Here is a 16,068-nt window from a genome sequence, read left to right as displayed (position 1 = left end):
TGCAATATTTACTGGATTATGATCCCATTTGCTACTTGACTTTCATTCATAATTTAATCATGAAATGGATGATCGAGACTATGTTTTTTATCGAACAGACCTTTAGTAATGACGATCGAGGCTAGGCCGAAATTTCAATCCCTGAATTCTCATGATTTAATCATGAAATGGATGATAGAGACTTTGTTTTTTATCGTACAGACTTTAGTAACGATGATCAAGGCTAGGCCGAAATTTCAGTCACTTAATTCTCGGTTCATAGTGGACCAATTTGACTGAAATTGTCAGCAAATTCCCTTTACATTATCTAGTTTTTAACTATTATAGCGAGAACTGCCAGTTCTTTATCTAATCTCCCATAATGTATCTTTAATACAGAGTTTGAAAACTTAAGAGTCAAAATAGTTAGTACCCAAAAGATAAACAAGGAATATTATCAGTGTTGTAGTACTGTGGGAAGAGCGTTACGAATTTGATTGGGAGGATGAACAGGATTGCCTTTCTCTTGGATCATAATGATTTCTATCATGCAAAAATCTACATATCTATTTTTTACTCTAGATCAGGTTATAAATATCTAAAAGACAAATCATATCATTTTTAAGTTATCTTGGTGTATAATATCACAGTCTCTTTGATGGTCTGATTCTTGAAGGATATCAGCTAAAAATAAAACAGCCGTGAACGATAGTTTACACATTTAACCATGTGAGAAACTCAATCAATGATATGATTGTATAGACATTTTCTTTTGGGGGTTAACAAAAAAAATCAGATCCTTTTCTAGATGGTATAATTATAATCCTTCACCCTTAAACTGTAGATTTAGGTGGGGTTGGATGGCCGAATGGTTAGCACGTGTGTGCTGTATCATAAGACCTGTCATTGAGTCAACTGGCGTGGTTTCGAATCCCCGGTTGTACGTGACAAGGAGTAGGGTCATCTGTCCAGCCTCATGGGTTTTCTCCGGGTCCTCCGGTTTCCTCCCACTGCTAAAGACCCCTACGCGCAAGCGAATTATTGAAATAAAATGAAACCATATGACAGTCCCGAAATGACCTAGTTTGTGTCGAGTGGACGTTAAACCCCATTTCTCTCTCTGTAGATTTAGCCACCAATGATCCTATGTGGTTCAGAAGGTAAATACAGGTTTTTATATTGCAAGTATTTTGAAGTTCTAAGATGGCGCTATTGGAATCCCATGGCAACTACATTATTGTGAAACTTTAATCTCTAATGGAAATAAGGGGGGTTGGGTGGCTGAATGGTTAGCACGTGCGCGCTGTACCATAAAGTCTGTCATTGTCCAACCTCGTGGGTTTTCTCCGGGTCCTCCGGTTTCCTCCCACTGCTAAAGACCTCTACGCGCAAGCAAATTATTGAAATAAAATTAAACCATGTGTTAGTCCCGAAATGACCCAGTTTGTGTCGAGTGGACGTTAAACCCCATTTCCTCTCCTCTTCCTAATGGAAATATTGGTCCAAAAATGATTACCATTGGTGAAAGCACCACTCAGGTTATGTTTAACGATATGTGGAATGGAAATTTCATCGATCTATGCTGCTCGAGTGACACCATCATCAGTGCTGGATTAACCATAAGGCAAATAAGTCACGTGCCTTACGGCCAGTCAAAAATCCAGGCCACAAAATAATAAAGTAAAACTTTTTTGATAATTATCAGGTGGTGACAAAAATGCTTGCCTTTATTTTTATGTAAATAAATTGCATCCTTCTTCATCTACGTGTTTGTCCTTAAAAGCTTTCCATACTCTGGCAAAGGGTTGACATGATGTTTCGTCCCTTTACACACGTGAGGTTTGTTTACATATGTTGTGGGAAAGAATCTTGTAAGTAATTTCATATATTTTAAAAATTTTCATTAATTTCGCAATTGACATTAGATGTATTTCACAGAATTATAAACATGCATAGATCAACATAGCGAGTGAAACATTGTCGAAAACAAGCTGATATGACTAGGGAACCCCTATTTTCAGGCCACCTATCAAAATGTGCCTTAGGGCCAGCAGAGCCTTAATCCGGCACTGACCGTCATATCTTATTGGCAAGTGAGAAACCTGAAGAGAAGTTTAAATCTGACTGAATCCAAGACAGGAGCGTATCTAGTATTGGTATTTGGATTTTGTTTTCTTAATTAAATGTTAAATAATCAATCTGAGTACATATTTAGCAAGTTCAATTTGGACTGTTCACATATTAAATACATTTTTAACAAGCGGTTGCCATGTACAATCAAGGACCATAATCTAGGATATTACGGTCAAACATACGCAAATTTCAACCAAAATCTTTGAGATATAAACATAAATTTTAAGTTTCTTCAAAATAGATTAAAATTGTGACCTATAGTGTCCACAAGCTAAAAATATAATTTTTTGGACAATCAGGGGCAATAATCCATGAAGTTACCGTCCAATACGTATGGCAATATCGAAAGGGACCAAGATCTTTGAGGTATAAACCTATATTCCCAGTTTCATCAAAATTGGATAAAAATTGTCTACAAACAAAATGTGACCAAATCACTTTATATACATTCTTATAACATTAATATGTACTTTTAGACACATTTTTGTCTATTTGAAGGTTCCATTGAATAGATCCATATGTCCTTTAAGCAATTAATGTGTACTTCTTAACAAATTCTTGCCTATTTTAAGGTTCAATTGAATATGCCATACGTCCTTTAAGCAATTAAACTAGATATCAGATTTTAATAAATCAGATTTTTATGTATTCTTGGCAAGCAACAGAACAATGTTATAGCTGTTGTTCTTCAGAAATAAAATTCTTTGGAGTATTTCTTAGTGCATTTGCATCTGGAACTAATATTGATTTATTCTACATTTCATATAAAATGTAACCTATTAATAGAGAATCTTTTCTTAAAGGTACATTATGTAAGATGTAGTTCTAGCTATAATAGTTCAAAAATAGATAGTTAAAAATAAATATATTGAAAATTGTTACAAAAAGTCTCCATGTTTACATTAAATTTCTTGCTACAATAGATCAAAAATAGATAATTAAAAATGAATATACTGAAAATTGTTACAATAATAAACAAAGTCTCTATTATCCATTCTTACATTAAATTATTAAATAGAGATTGTGTTTTAATCTATTCAAAATCAAGGCAATCCAATGATCAAGAGAGTTAATTATGAGCTTGTCATATGAATATATATTTGAAGCCAGAAAATAGACTTGCAATAGGCAGATTTAGCTTTTACATAATAAATCTTTAATAATACAATGGAGATTGTCATCGAATACTGGCCATATGCCCAATTACAAGATAACAGGAAATATAAAATAGTCTATGGCCACCTGATTAAAGAAAAACTATAATCAGAAATCCAAATTAACAAAGTTAATAATAATAATAGCTAATGAAACTCCTTTTTCCTTTTAAGACCATAATAAATGTATGTAAACTTAATTTTCCTGTTATAGATTAGTGTAGCTATTTCTAAATTCTTAATGTTAATTTTTTTTTTTTTTTTTTTTTTTTTCAATTCTATAATAGGTTTACAAATAAACAAATTAAAAACAGAGCTGCAGTGGCTCAGTGAGTAAGACATTGACTCGCTTATCTGGAAAACCTGTGTTTGATCCAAGGAAAGTGCATCAGGATTTTCTGGTGTGGTTCCACTGTTTCAGGATTGTAGGTCTGGCAAGGGACGATGTATAGTTAAGTTGTTCAGATGGAGAGAGAGAGAGAGAGAGAGAGAGAGATGGGGTTTAACATCCACTCGACAAAAACTAGGTCATTTCGGGACTAACATATGGTTTAATTTTTTATTTCAATAATTTGCTTGCGCATAGGGGTCTTTAGCAGTGGGAAGAAACCGGAGGACCCGGAGAAAACTCACGAGGTTGGACAGGCGACCCTACCCCTTGTCACGTACAACCGTACGTCAGTTGACTCAAAGACAGACCATATGATATGTTCAGATGGAACGAAAACCTGGGTCCTGTATATACACTGGGGTGCACGTAACAGAACCCTTAGCAGTTGAACTATGATATAAGAGTAGGCCGTAACACTGCTGTCTGGGCAAAAATTTATGTTGTAGCCCATTGCACTGTGTATGTATGCCTGTCTTCATTAGCCTGAATGAAGCAGAGATGTAGGACATAAACTCCATTTCATTTCATAAATTAAAAATAGAAAATCAAAAAAATTAGTTTGTATTTGAGCTTCCATGGATGTTTTCTTAAAATAATCATTAATGTTTTCTTTAAATAATCATTAATTGTTTTTCCAAATATAATTTTTTTTTTCCTAAAATAATTATTAATTTTTTTCTAAAATAATCATTAATTTTTTTCTTGAAATAATCATTAATATTTTTCTTAAAATGTTCTAATTTTTTGTTTTTTTTCATTAAGTAATATTATTTTGTTAAAGTTCTATAATTTGTTTCTTTTGCTTAAAACAGACAAATTCAGTCTACATCTCATTTCTCAGGCAAACCTCTTTGACTAAAACAATGATTTGTCTAGATGTCAATTATTCAGACATGGGTTAACTCTAAGAAAAGATGTACGATTAAAACATATCTACATCAATTTCATCAGAAACAGGGTCAGAAAACCAAATGAAATGAAATGAAATGGGGTTTAACGTCCTACTGTTCTGCTCCTAACCTGGGATAATGAAGACTTGAATACGCCATACAGTGTGCTATGAGGGAAATTTTGCCCGGGCAGCGGTGCTACGGCCTACTCTTATATCGACTTCCAACTGCCAGGGGGTCTTTTACGTGCATGCCAATGTTTACACGGGACCTTGGGTTTTCGTCCCATCCGAACGACTAGACAGCTGTCCTTGTCAGGCCCTCCGTCCTGCATCTCTGACATGGGGAAACCATGCCGGAAGACAGAAAACCAATGTCCTGTGGGGGGTTGGATGGCCGAATGGTTAGCATCCGCGCGTTGTATCATAAGGTCTGCCATTGTGTCAACTGCCATGGTTTCCATTTCACCGGTTGTATGTGACAAGGAGTGGGGTCGCCTGTCCAACCTCGTGGGTTTTCTCCGGGTCCTCTGGTTTCCTCCCACTGCTAAAGACCCCTACGTGCAAATGAATTATTGAAATAAAGTTGAACCAAGTGTTAGTCCCGAAATGACCTAATTTGTGTGGAGTTAAACCCTCTGTCTGTCTGTCTGTCTGTCTGTAGGGGATCACGTGCCTAAGTGGGTAAGACGCTGGCTCGCTAGCCTGGAGGTCGGGTGTTCCATCCCTACATTGGCCGAGAAAGTTCATCGGGATTTTCTGACGTGGTTTCCCGTATCAGTGGTGCAGAACGGAGAGGGCCTGACAAAGACAGCTGTCTAGTCCTTCGGATGAGATGAAAAACTGAGGTCTCATGTATACATTGGAATGCACGTAAAAGATCCCTTGGCAGTTGGAATTCAAGTAGGCCATAGTGCCGCTGCCCAAGCAAAATTTCCCTCATAGCACACTGTTTGGCGTATGCCCATCTTCATTAGCCCAGTATAGGAGCAAAACAGTAGGATGTTAAACCCTATTTCATCTGGCACATTTGTTTAGTGTGGATTAAGTCCTGAAACAGTCGTTATTTTTTAAAATAATACATGATCGGGATCAATAACTGTTCACTAATCCTGAAATAAAAGTACATATTGAACTAGGACGACAAGTATAAGACCAAGAAAAAAACAATCCGTGATTATGATTACTTGGCCACAAAAAATAGGTTCGGTCGGAATATATGTTTTTATTAATTTATTTTTTTCTGTGGGGTTTGTATTATCTATTTCCTCGCATTTCTAGTTTAATTACTGAGTAAAATTCCTGAAAATAATACTGAAATTTCATGGTTGGAACTTGTCTGGAGAAATTCACACCAAGACCGAGTTACAGGGACTGGGAAATGAAAACAAAATTTTATGGTCAGCGACTTTGGCTAAAGCAAATAGGGTCGGATGGGTAATACAGGTATTATTTATTTTGGCCTTAAAAGAAAATAAAGTCAAGGAAGAGCATAGGAATGGGGTTTAACATCCTACTGATCGGATCCGACTATTATTTATTTTGGCCTTAGAAGAATATAAAGTCAAGGAGGAGGAAAGAAATGGGGTTTAACATCCTACTGTTCAGTTGCGACTGGGCTAATGAAGACGGACATCTGCAATACCGTGTGCTATGAGGGAAAATTTGCCCAAACAGCGGCACTATGGCCTAGTCTTACATCGAATTCCAACTGCCAAGGGATCTTTTACATGCATCCCAATGTGACATGGGACCTCGGCTTTTCGTCCCATTGGAATAACTATATGTTGTCCCTTGTCAGACCCTCTATACTGAACCATTGACAAGGGGGAACCAGGTTGGAAAATCTCAATAAACTTTCTTGGCCAACCACAGGATCAAACACAGGACCTGCAGGTTAGCAAGCCAACATCTTACTCACTGAGCCACCACGGCTCGTATTGAGTCAACAATTATTGTTACTTTATCATATCAGCTTATCGATCTGATTAAATCTTAACACCTATCAAGAGACTAATCAAGTTTACATATCAATAACAACGAATAACAAGTTGATCACTGGTATAACAAGAGCAATATTCCCTCTAGCATTTCATTACAAATTCATGGCTTTTAATCTAATATGCTATTAGATACACAACCTTTTCGTTATTATTAATAACTAATTAAGAATATTGCTACTTGTAAGCATTTTTCATTATGTATGTCCCCTGATTGTGAATTAGACATAGCTAAATAAGTGTTGTTTGATCCAGGCAGTGTATTATTACATGAACTGTATAGTTAGTCACTGAACTATCAACCTCACTTAACGGAGAAAACAACAATCATAAAATCAATCCCTTATCCTATGTGTAATAACCTTCATAGGAGGTTGTAAATTGATCATTTTGTATTTTCAGATTTTAAGAGAGCCATCTGAATTCGTAAAACCAAGCTTGAATGTAATCTAATGCAATCTGATTATAAAAGCCATTGAGAGTTGATTATGGTCTGGATAAGTTACTTAATGTCTAATTAATAATATAGATAAAATTTCGGGCCTAAAGAAAGACCTGCAATTGGCAGATTTAGCTCTTGCATACTGTATATTTAAATTTTACATAATGCATCTTTAATATATACATGCGTAAAGTAAAATTATATTTTATACACTGATAACTGATATCTCTTACTTCAATAATTCCTGCTAATCTTAGACTGGATATTAGATACTTAATAATTAATCTGTTGTGAACGAAAGGTTTAATTAGACGTTTATATTACCTTGTTGGTAAGTGTACGTCAAATCATATCATAGTTTATTATTACGGCTGGTAATTAAGAAAATTACTAAATCTAATGTATATTTAGTATTAATTTAATGACTGTTAATTGAGACACCCGTTATACCTGTATATATCTAAAGGTTAATTACTTATTGCCCGATTTTTATAAAACAAATTTTATATGCTCCATGGTGCAAATTCTCAATTTTTTTATTACCGGTAAAGTTTTCTATCGGCAACGGATGTGACGAAATTTTGCTAGAAACTCCAATTTTGTCGAGTCGGAACGTCTTTTCACTAGCAAATGTTAATTTTTGCAAATCTGATAGATCAAGATAAATGCCCCTACAAAAGGTGCACAAAATGTCGGACTCGCTTTTTTTAATTTTGGTTTTGTATTTGCGCCATTTCGATTTAAAGGTGAAAAAAGGTGTAAAAAATGAGCTATTTACAACCCATTCAGGCTTTTCATATTTCAAAATATTTCTTCGCAACTATCATAAACTTGTAGCATTAATCCATACGAAGAAAATCTATGTCAAAATTAGTTTGTAATATGAGTATTTGCCGAGAAATGGTCAATTTTGCATGAGTCACTTTTTATGCTATTTTGCCTGTAAAAGAGCCAATTATTATTGGATTTTCATAAAAATGACACCATTTGATGCGTAATGTCAATTTAGACTAGTTCAAACCAATTTAACATTTTCAATGTCACCGGAAATGACGCCATTTGGGCAAAAAATGTATTTATAGCCTTCAAATCATATTTTATTCAAACGAGTCTGGTTTGTAATGTTTTCAAAATTATGATATTTGATTCCAATCAACTAATAGAATGAACCCATACGATCATATAGATATCACAACATGTTTTCTAACTTGTTCAGTTGCGGAGAAATAGGCGATTTTCAGCAGGTCACTTTTCAAAGTTTTTGGTCCATAAAAGCGGCAATTATTATTCGATTTTCATAAAAAATTCACTTTGTGATACCTAACGCCATTTACGATTTCATACAAGTAATTTAGCATTTTCATTATCACCGGAAGTACCGTCAGTTTGTCAAAAACTGTATTTGTAGCCTTTAAAACAAGTCATTGTTTGAAGTAAGCGATATTCATTATTGGTGTAAAATTATGATATTTGATTCCTATGGACAAGTAGTATCAATCAATACGATCATATTGATATCACAAAATTGTTTCTAACACTTTCCCTTGCCGAGAAATAACCAATTTTGTCAGGATCACTTTTTAAGATTTTTCGCATTTTAATTTCAGTGTATGGGTTCTGGGTTAATTATTTATTGCCTGATTTGTGTAAAAGAAAAGCCCACCTGGTGCAAATTCTCAACTTACTTCTACATATAAAAGTTTCTGACGGCACCGGAAGTGACGTAATTTGCCCAAAACTTCAATTTTGACGGTTCGAAAGGTCTTTTAAAAAGCAAATATTAATGTTTGCAAATCTAATAGATCAAGATGAATGCGCATACTAAAGATGCAAAATATGTCTTTCTTTGTTTTTTTTTTTTTATTTCGGTTTTGCATTTGCATCATTTGGATTTAAAGCTGAAAAAAGGTGTAAAAATGAGCTATTTACAATGCATTCAGATTTTTCATACATGTATTTTAAAATATTTCTTGACAACTTTCACGAACCTGTAGCATTAATCCATACGATGACAATTTATGTCAAAATTAGTTTGTAATATTAGCAGTTGCCGAGAAATAGGCAATTTTGCATAAGTCACTTTTCACGTTATTTTGCCCGTAAAAAAAATTAAATATAATCCGATTTTCTATTTTTATTTTCATCATATAATGCCTAATGCCATTTTTGACTAGGCGGATCCAATTTTACATTTTCACTGTCACCGGAAATGGCGTCATATGGGCAAAAACTGTATTTTTAGCCCTCAAAACAGATATTTTATTCAAATGAGTCTGATTTGTAATGTTTTTAAAATTATGATATTTGATTCCAATCAACAAATAGACTGAACACATACGATCATACAGATACCAGAAAATGGTTTCTAACTTGTACGGTTGCACAGAAATAGACGGTTTTCTACAAGTCACTTTTCAAGGTTTTTGGTCTATAAAAGTGGCAATTATTATTTGATTTTCATAAAATTTTCACCATGTGATGCCTTATGTCATTACTGATTTCATAAAACTAATTGAACATTTTCATTATCACCAGAAGTACTGTACACTTACATGTAACAAATGTATAAAATAAGTGGTTTTGCTGGATTTGGTTGATTCGGCGTCCATTTTATTTGATGTGTGCAATGCTTATGTGCAATGCCTGATGCCATTTATGATTTCATGGAACTAATTTAACATTTTCATTATCACCGGAAGTAATGTCGTTTGGCAAAAAATGTATTTTTAGCCTTCAAAACAAATATCTTTTTAAGTGAGTTATATTTATTATTCTTTTAACATTATGATATTTGATTCCAATGGAGATATAGATTGGATCAATACGATCATATAGATGTCCAAAAATTGCTCCTACCATCTTTCTTTGTCGAGAAATAACCAATTTTGTCAGGATCACTTTTTAAAACTTTTTTCACATTTTAAGTTCCCATTAGATAGTCAGCTAACTTAGTGGTAAGTTAGTAATAAATTTTGTCAGGATCAAATTTTAGACATATCTAACGCATGGTAACAAATGTATAAATGGAATTGATATTGCTGGATTTGGTTGATTCTGCGTCCATTTCATAACACGTGTGCAATGCTTACGTTGAAATCTGTTTAACGGTTTCATTGGTACCGAATGTGACATAAGTTCAAGGGTAACGTGGCACCAGTGAAACCCGTCATTACTGCGTCGCAGTTCTAGTTCATTTCGTTTTTATAGTTCAAATTTCGTTTAACTTGTCTTTACTACACTAGGATCTGGAAGAGTTGTTATATAACCCACGTTCCTATTGATGTGAGGGATTAACCAATGAAACGGTCTGTTATGGCGAGTTTTTGCCGTGAGTTGCATGGAACTATGGGTAACCCACTAGAAACATCAACGCTGATTGGTTAATCAAATATCTAACGTCATAGGGTCAAAAGCAGCTTGTATGACCCCTGATGCGACCTTCCGTTAAAACTGGGCAGATCTTCATGTAGTAGAGGCCATCGAAAGTATAAAAAAAAGAAAAAAAAAAGGAAATATAGATCTGTATTTTAATCAGATTGATAAACTATTAATTAGACATTTATTAACGTGACAACACGGACCGTACACAGATTTTTGTCAAAATTTTATATTTTTATGAAAGCTTCTAGTGTAAATTTATGATTTTTATGATGCTTTAACAAATTTTTGTGATATTTTGATAATGTTTTTATCACAGTTAATGTTTTTATCATTATCAGATATATTATGATTTATTTTTGTATTGAACTGCACTGACAGTAAATAACTTATCTCTGGTGAATGAAGTAGTGTTCAGCCACTGTTATATGGATAAAAACGTATAACACCAGTAGCACTCGTCGTATTGATGGTCGTAGTCACCTTCTCCTATGTTCATACAGGGCCTTCACAAGCCTATGTGGCGCCCAAGGGCAGAAGTTTCAGTGATGCCCCCCCCACCCTGCATACTGTAACTGCTTTGTTCAGTGCCTGCACTCAGTTGACTTTCTATGATTAAAGACATTTTAAAATACAATCTTTTATACGCCCACATTGAAATGTGGTCGTATATTGTCATCACGAGACGAAGAAGCCTATGTCTATTTATTTTCAATGATTTCTGATAATTACTGCCAGAGTTATGGCCCTTGACAATCTAAAAAATCTTGTGGATGTTCTGGAGGCTAAGGTTAATATCCGATTGACTTTAAATTTATACACAGTGTTTAGCAGTAATTATCAGAAATCTTTGAAAACCTTCGTCTCATGACCTTAGAGCTATGGCCCTTGGTCCCTCTGTGAAAATTCTTGTAGGCGCTCTAGAGGCTAAGAAGCCGATCGATTTTCAACAAATTTCCGATGATTATGGCAAATGATATTAAATTTTTTGTATGCTAAATTTTCAACGATTTCCGATGATTATGGCAAATGATATTAAATTTTTTGTATGCTAAATGTTAAAATAGGGCAGAACTAGAAGCCACATGGGTTGTTACTCGTAATCAGTTTTAAGTGTGTTGTAAATGCCTAGTAAGCTACTTTTAACACTTTATCTACATAACTATTTATTAAATCAACTTATATATAAAATTTTTATCTTTATTTCCCCTTTAACTCTCAATTTTATCGAAACACACTATAATATATTTTGGAAAAATCATAATTCTACCCTCTCTATTTGCTGAAATATGAACTGGTTTACACAGGTTTAGGGGAAGCGAAGGCTGGTGATTTGCTATATAGGCCTACATGGAGGCTAGTCCAAAAATATTCAAAGGGTCCCCTCTTAAATATTTCTGGTACGCACTTAGATAATTTGCTGCCCCACTAGCAGTGTCGCCCCGGGCATATCCCCCCCTCAGTCCTCCCCTATGTATATACCCAAAAAACATTGACTGACTGTCAAACAGAAAATGAAAGAGAGCAGCATGCTAGGGGTCATAAAATGCCTGGATGATTTACTTATTCACATCTGGATTTATTAGTACAGAAATTTATTATTGGGAGTAGCGATTTATGGTTGATTTTATATTTTGAAAATTTGTTCGTCTCATTTGATGAGAAATAGTGAAATTTTATATTTTTTACGATATTTTTCCATTTTATGATAATTTTATGAGAAATGACGAAATTTTATGAAAATATAAATGTTTTTATATTGTACGGTCCCTGTGACAAGACCATAATCATTTCATGGGTCCGATTTTCATTAGTTTTGAATCCAATCGTAGTTGAACAGCCGTTTATGATTAACCGTAAAATTGGATAATTGAGACTTTGTTTATTATCGTAACAACGGTAACAATGACAATCAAGGCTACAGTGTTTTTGAAATTAGTATTTTTCTGCTCATGGAGTGATTTGAATAAAATTCTCACCATATTCCTGTTACATTATATATTTTTTAACTATTATAGCAAAAACTGTCTGCTCTTTATCTAATCTTACCTAATGCTGATTTAAGTAATGTTTTTTTTTTATAGAAATGATCAATAAATATATACAGGTATACCAGGTGTCTCAATTAACAGTCATTAAATAAACTAATTTGTAAAGAAGTGAGTGTCACATTAATACATGAAAACTGTTATAAAAGAGTGTTGAGTCCGTGGGTTGTGGCAGAATGTTATTCAAGATGATAGCAGATCGATCAATGAAGTAGAGATTGATCTTACTAGCCCGCGTGTAATATATATCATACATTACATCTCCACATGTCATTTCATCATCATTACCTGTGCGATACATCGTCAATGTAAGTATAACATACATATTTATTTGAAAACATAGTCAATTAAAGTGGATTTAAAAATTGAAAATGACCAAATTCTATTAAAATTGTTTAATCATATAATTTTATCATTATTACCTGTACCATAGATAAGTATGATAATATATTATTCAATTAAAGTAGATATTAAAATTAAAAATAAAAATTATCAAAATGTTATGTTATTGATTATCTTATATGATTATCGATTCAAATAAAGTTTTTTTATCCAGTAGCAAAAAGCTTCTAATGCATGGATGAATTCTCCCAAAATTTAATTTTTGCATAACTTTAGATCCCTTACAGATCTTCTTCTAAGTTATGTATTTTATGTAATTCTCCATCATATAACAACTATTTTCAAAACGCACACTTCTATAACCTTCTATAAGGGAGCCACCATGTTAAGTCCCGCTGTTTGCTTAAAAAGTTCATCTGAATTTTCTGGTGTGGTTCCTACTTTTTAGTGGTGCAGGACGTAGGCCCTGACAAGGAACAATGAATAGTTGTTAGTATGGGACAAAAAAAAAACAAGGTCTCCTGTAAACATTGATATCCATGTAAAAGACCCTTGACAGTCGTAGTCCCGCTGTTTGGACAAAATTTCCCTCATTGCACACCGTATGGCTTAGTGCAGAACAGTAGGACATAAACCCCTATTATTTCATTTACTTTGAATATAATTCTCACTATATATAACAGCTTTTTAAATGATATGGTTAAAATGTTATTCTATATTTGCAAATGTCATATTAAACATACATTATGCAAGAGCTAACCTTGCCTAATTAGACATTAATTAACTTATCCAGACCATAATCAAATCTCAATGACATTGCTAGCTTGCGATGTTTATTGGATTAGGTTCCGATTTGCTGTTCGACTTTCATTAATAACTTAATCATGATGATCGAAATCCATTGCTAAAATTTATTCAAATTGATTATTTAACATTTGATTGAAAAAACAAAACCCAAAAATTAATGGTAGATAATCTCCTGGCTTGTACTCCATCAAAATAAAGAATGGACCATCAACAGATTTTACCCAACACTTACAGAGAGAGAGAGAGAAACGGGGTTTAATGTCCACTCGACACAAACTAGGTCATTTCGGGACTAACATATGGTTTTATTTTATTTCAATAATTCTCTTGCGCGTAGGGGTCTTTAGCAGTGGGAGGAAACCGGAGGACCCGGAGAAAACCCACGAGGTTGGACAGACGACCCTACTCCTTGTCACGTACAACCGGGGATTCGAAACCACGCCAGTCGACTCAATGACAGACTTTATGATACAGCGCGTGCACGCTAACCATTCTGCCATCCAACCCCCCTCAACACTTACAGATATGGTGCTGGCTTATTACATAGAGAGAGAGAAAAGGGGTTTAACGTCCACTCGACATAAACTAGGTCATTTCGGGACTAACATATGGTTCAATTTTATTTCAAAAATTCGCTTGCGCATAGGGGTCTTTAGCAGTGGGAGGAAACTGGAGGACCCAGAGAAAACCCACGAGGTTGGACAGGTGACCCTACTCCTTGTCACGTACAACCGGGGTATCGAAATCAGGCCAGTTGACTCAATAACAGGCCTTATGATACAGCGTGCATGTGCTAATCATTCGCCCATCCATCCCCCCCCCCTAGCTTGTTTTATATCCTCTACAGCGGATGTCGAACATTATTTTCAATATTTTCGTTACAATTGAACGGAATTGAACCATTTTTAGACTAATACTTCTTTTATAGATTAAATTTGAACAATATTGTAGTTTGAATGAGTCGGGATCACGGTGGCTAAGTAGGTAAGACGCTGGATCGCTAGCCTGGAGGTTGGGTGTCTGATCCCTGCATTGGCCGAGAAAATTCATCCAGATTTTCTGGTGTGGTTCCCGCTGTCAGTGATGCTGGACAGAGGGCCTGACAACTACAGCTGTCTAGTCATCGGATGGTACAAAAAAAACAAAGTCCCGTGTACACATTTCTGTGCAAGTAAAAAATCCCTGACAGTTGTAATTCGATATAACTGTAGGCTGTAGTGCCGCTGTCCGGGCAAAATTTCCCTCATAGCTTTCTTTATGCCGTATGCCCGTCTTCTTTAGCTCAGTCGGAGTAGAACAGTAGGATGTTAAACCCCATTTCATTTGATTTTTGAATGAGTCATGCATGTGTGATTGTTTGTGTGTGGGAGTATCTCGTAATTATGTAGTGATTATGGAAAAAATTACTGTTCTATCAGTTAATTGACTCTGTTGGTCTTCCGTAGTGTAATTAGCTGTTCAATTGTACTTCTATTAAAACCTGTGCTTGGTGACCAGTAAATTGAGTTGGACAATACATTATAAATTGAGCAAGGTCGAAGGTTTCAATGCAACAATAGTTATACATCGATCAATTTCACATACTTTATTCTTAATTAACTTCTAATCTAAGAACCATGTAATTGTTTAATATAACTACATAAATCACTCCATCACAGGTGACTATTAGAGATAGAGAGAGAGAGAAAGAGAGAGAGAGAGAGAGAGAGAGAGGGAGGGTTTAATTTCAACTCCACACAAACTAGGTCAGTTCAAGACTAACATATGGTTTAATTTTATTTACATAATTCGCTTGCACGTATGGGTCTTTAGCAGTGGGAGGAAACCGGAGGCCCCGGAGAAAACCCACGAGGTTGGACAGGCGACCCTACTCCTTGCCACATACAACAGGGGATTCGAAACCACGCCAGTCGACTCAATGACAGACTTTATGATACAGCGCGCGCACGCTAACCATTCAGCCATCCAACCCCAGAGAGAAAGAAAGAGAGAGATAGATGGGTTTAATTTCCACTCCACACAAACTAGGTCAGTTCAGGACAAACACATGTTTCAATTTTATTTCAATAATTTGCTGGGAGCAAACCCGATGATCTGGAGAAAACCCACGAGGTTGGACAGGCGACCCTACTCCTTGTCACTTACAACTGGGCAATCGAAACCACGCCAGTTGACTCAATGACAGACCTTATGATACAGCGTGCACATGCTAACCATTCGGCCATCCAGTCTCCCTTTAATTAAGAAATTAAAATCAAAACACCAATGATTTAAAACAGGTCTAACATTAAATTTTTCCGCACCAAAAATGGTGGCAGGCTTATTGCATAAGTAATTTTAATTCCACATAAGAGAGAGGACTACTTACACACAAGACAAACTAGGTTATTTTGGGACTGACATGTGGTACAATTTTGTTTCAATAATTCGCTTGCGTGCAGGGGTCTTCAGAAGCGAGAGAAAACCGAAGGACCCTGATAAAACACACATGGTTGGACAAGCAAC

At 35.1% G+C, this 16,068-nt stretch overlaps 1 protein-coding gene across 2 annotated transcripts in view; it reads right to left on the bottom strand.

Annotated features, from left to right (window-relative positions):
- The window catches only part of LOC126827321 (zinc finger protein 277), a 52,354-nt gene that overhangs the window by 10,739 nt on the left and 25,547 nt on the right, over positions 1–16,068 (bottom strand). The window lies entirely within an intron of this gene.

Source organism: Patella vulgata, chromosome 7 (assembly GCF_932274485.2).
Source record: "Patella vulgata chromosome 7, xgPatVulg1.2, whole genome shotgun sequence".
In the NCBI taxonomy this organism is placed as follows: Eukaryota; Metazoa; Mollusca; class Gastropoda; family Patellidae; genus Patella; species Patella vulgata.
The sequence above is the reverse complement of the archived record's forward strand: the minus strand, read 5'-3'. Positions and strand labels throughout refer to the sequence as shown.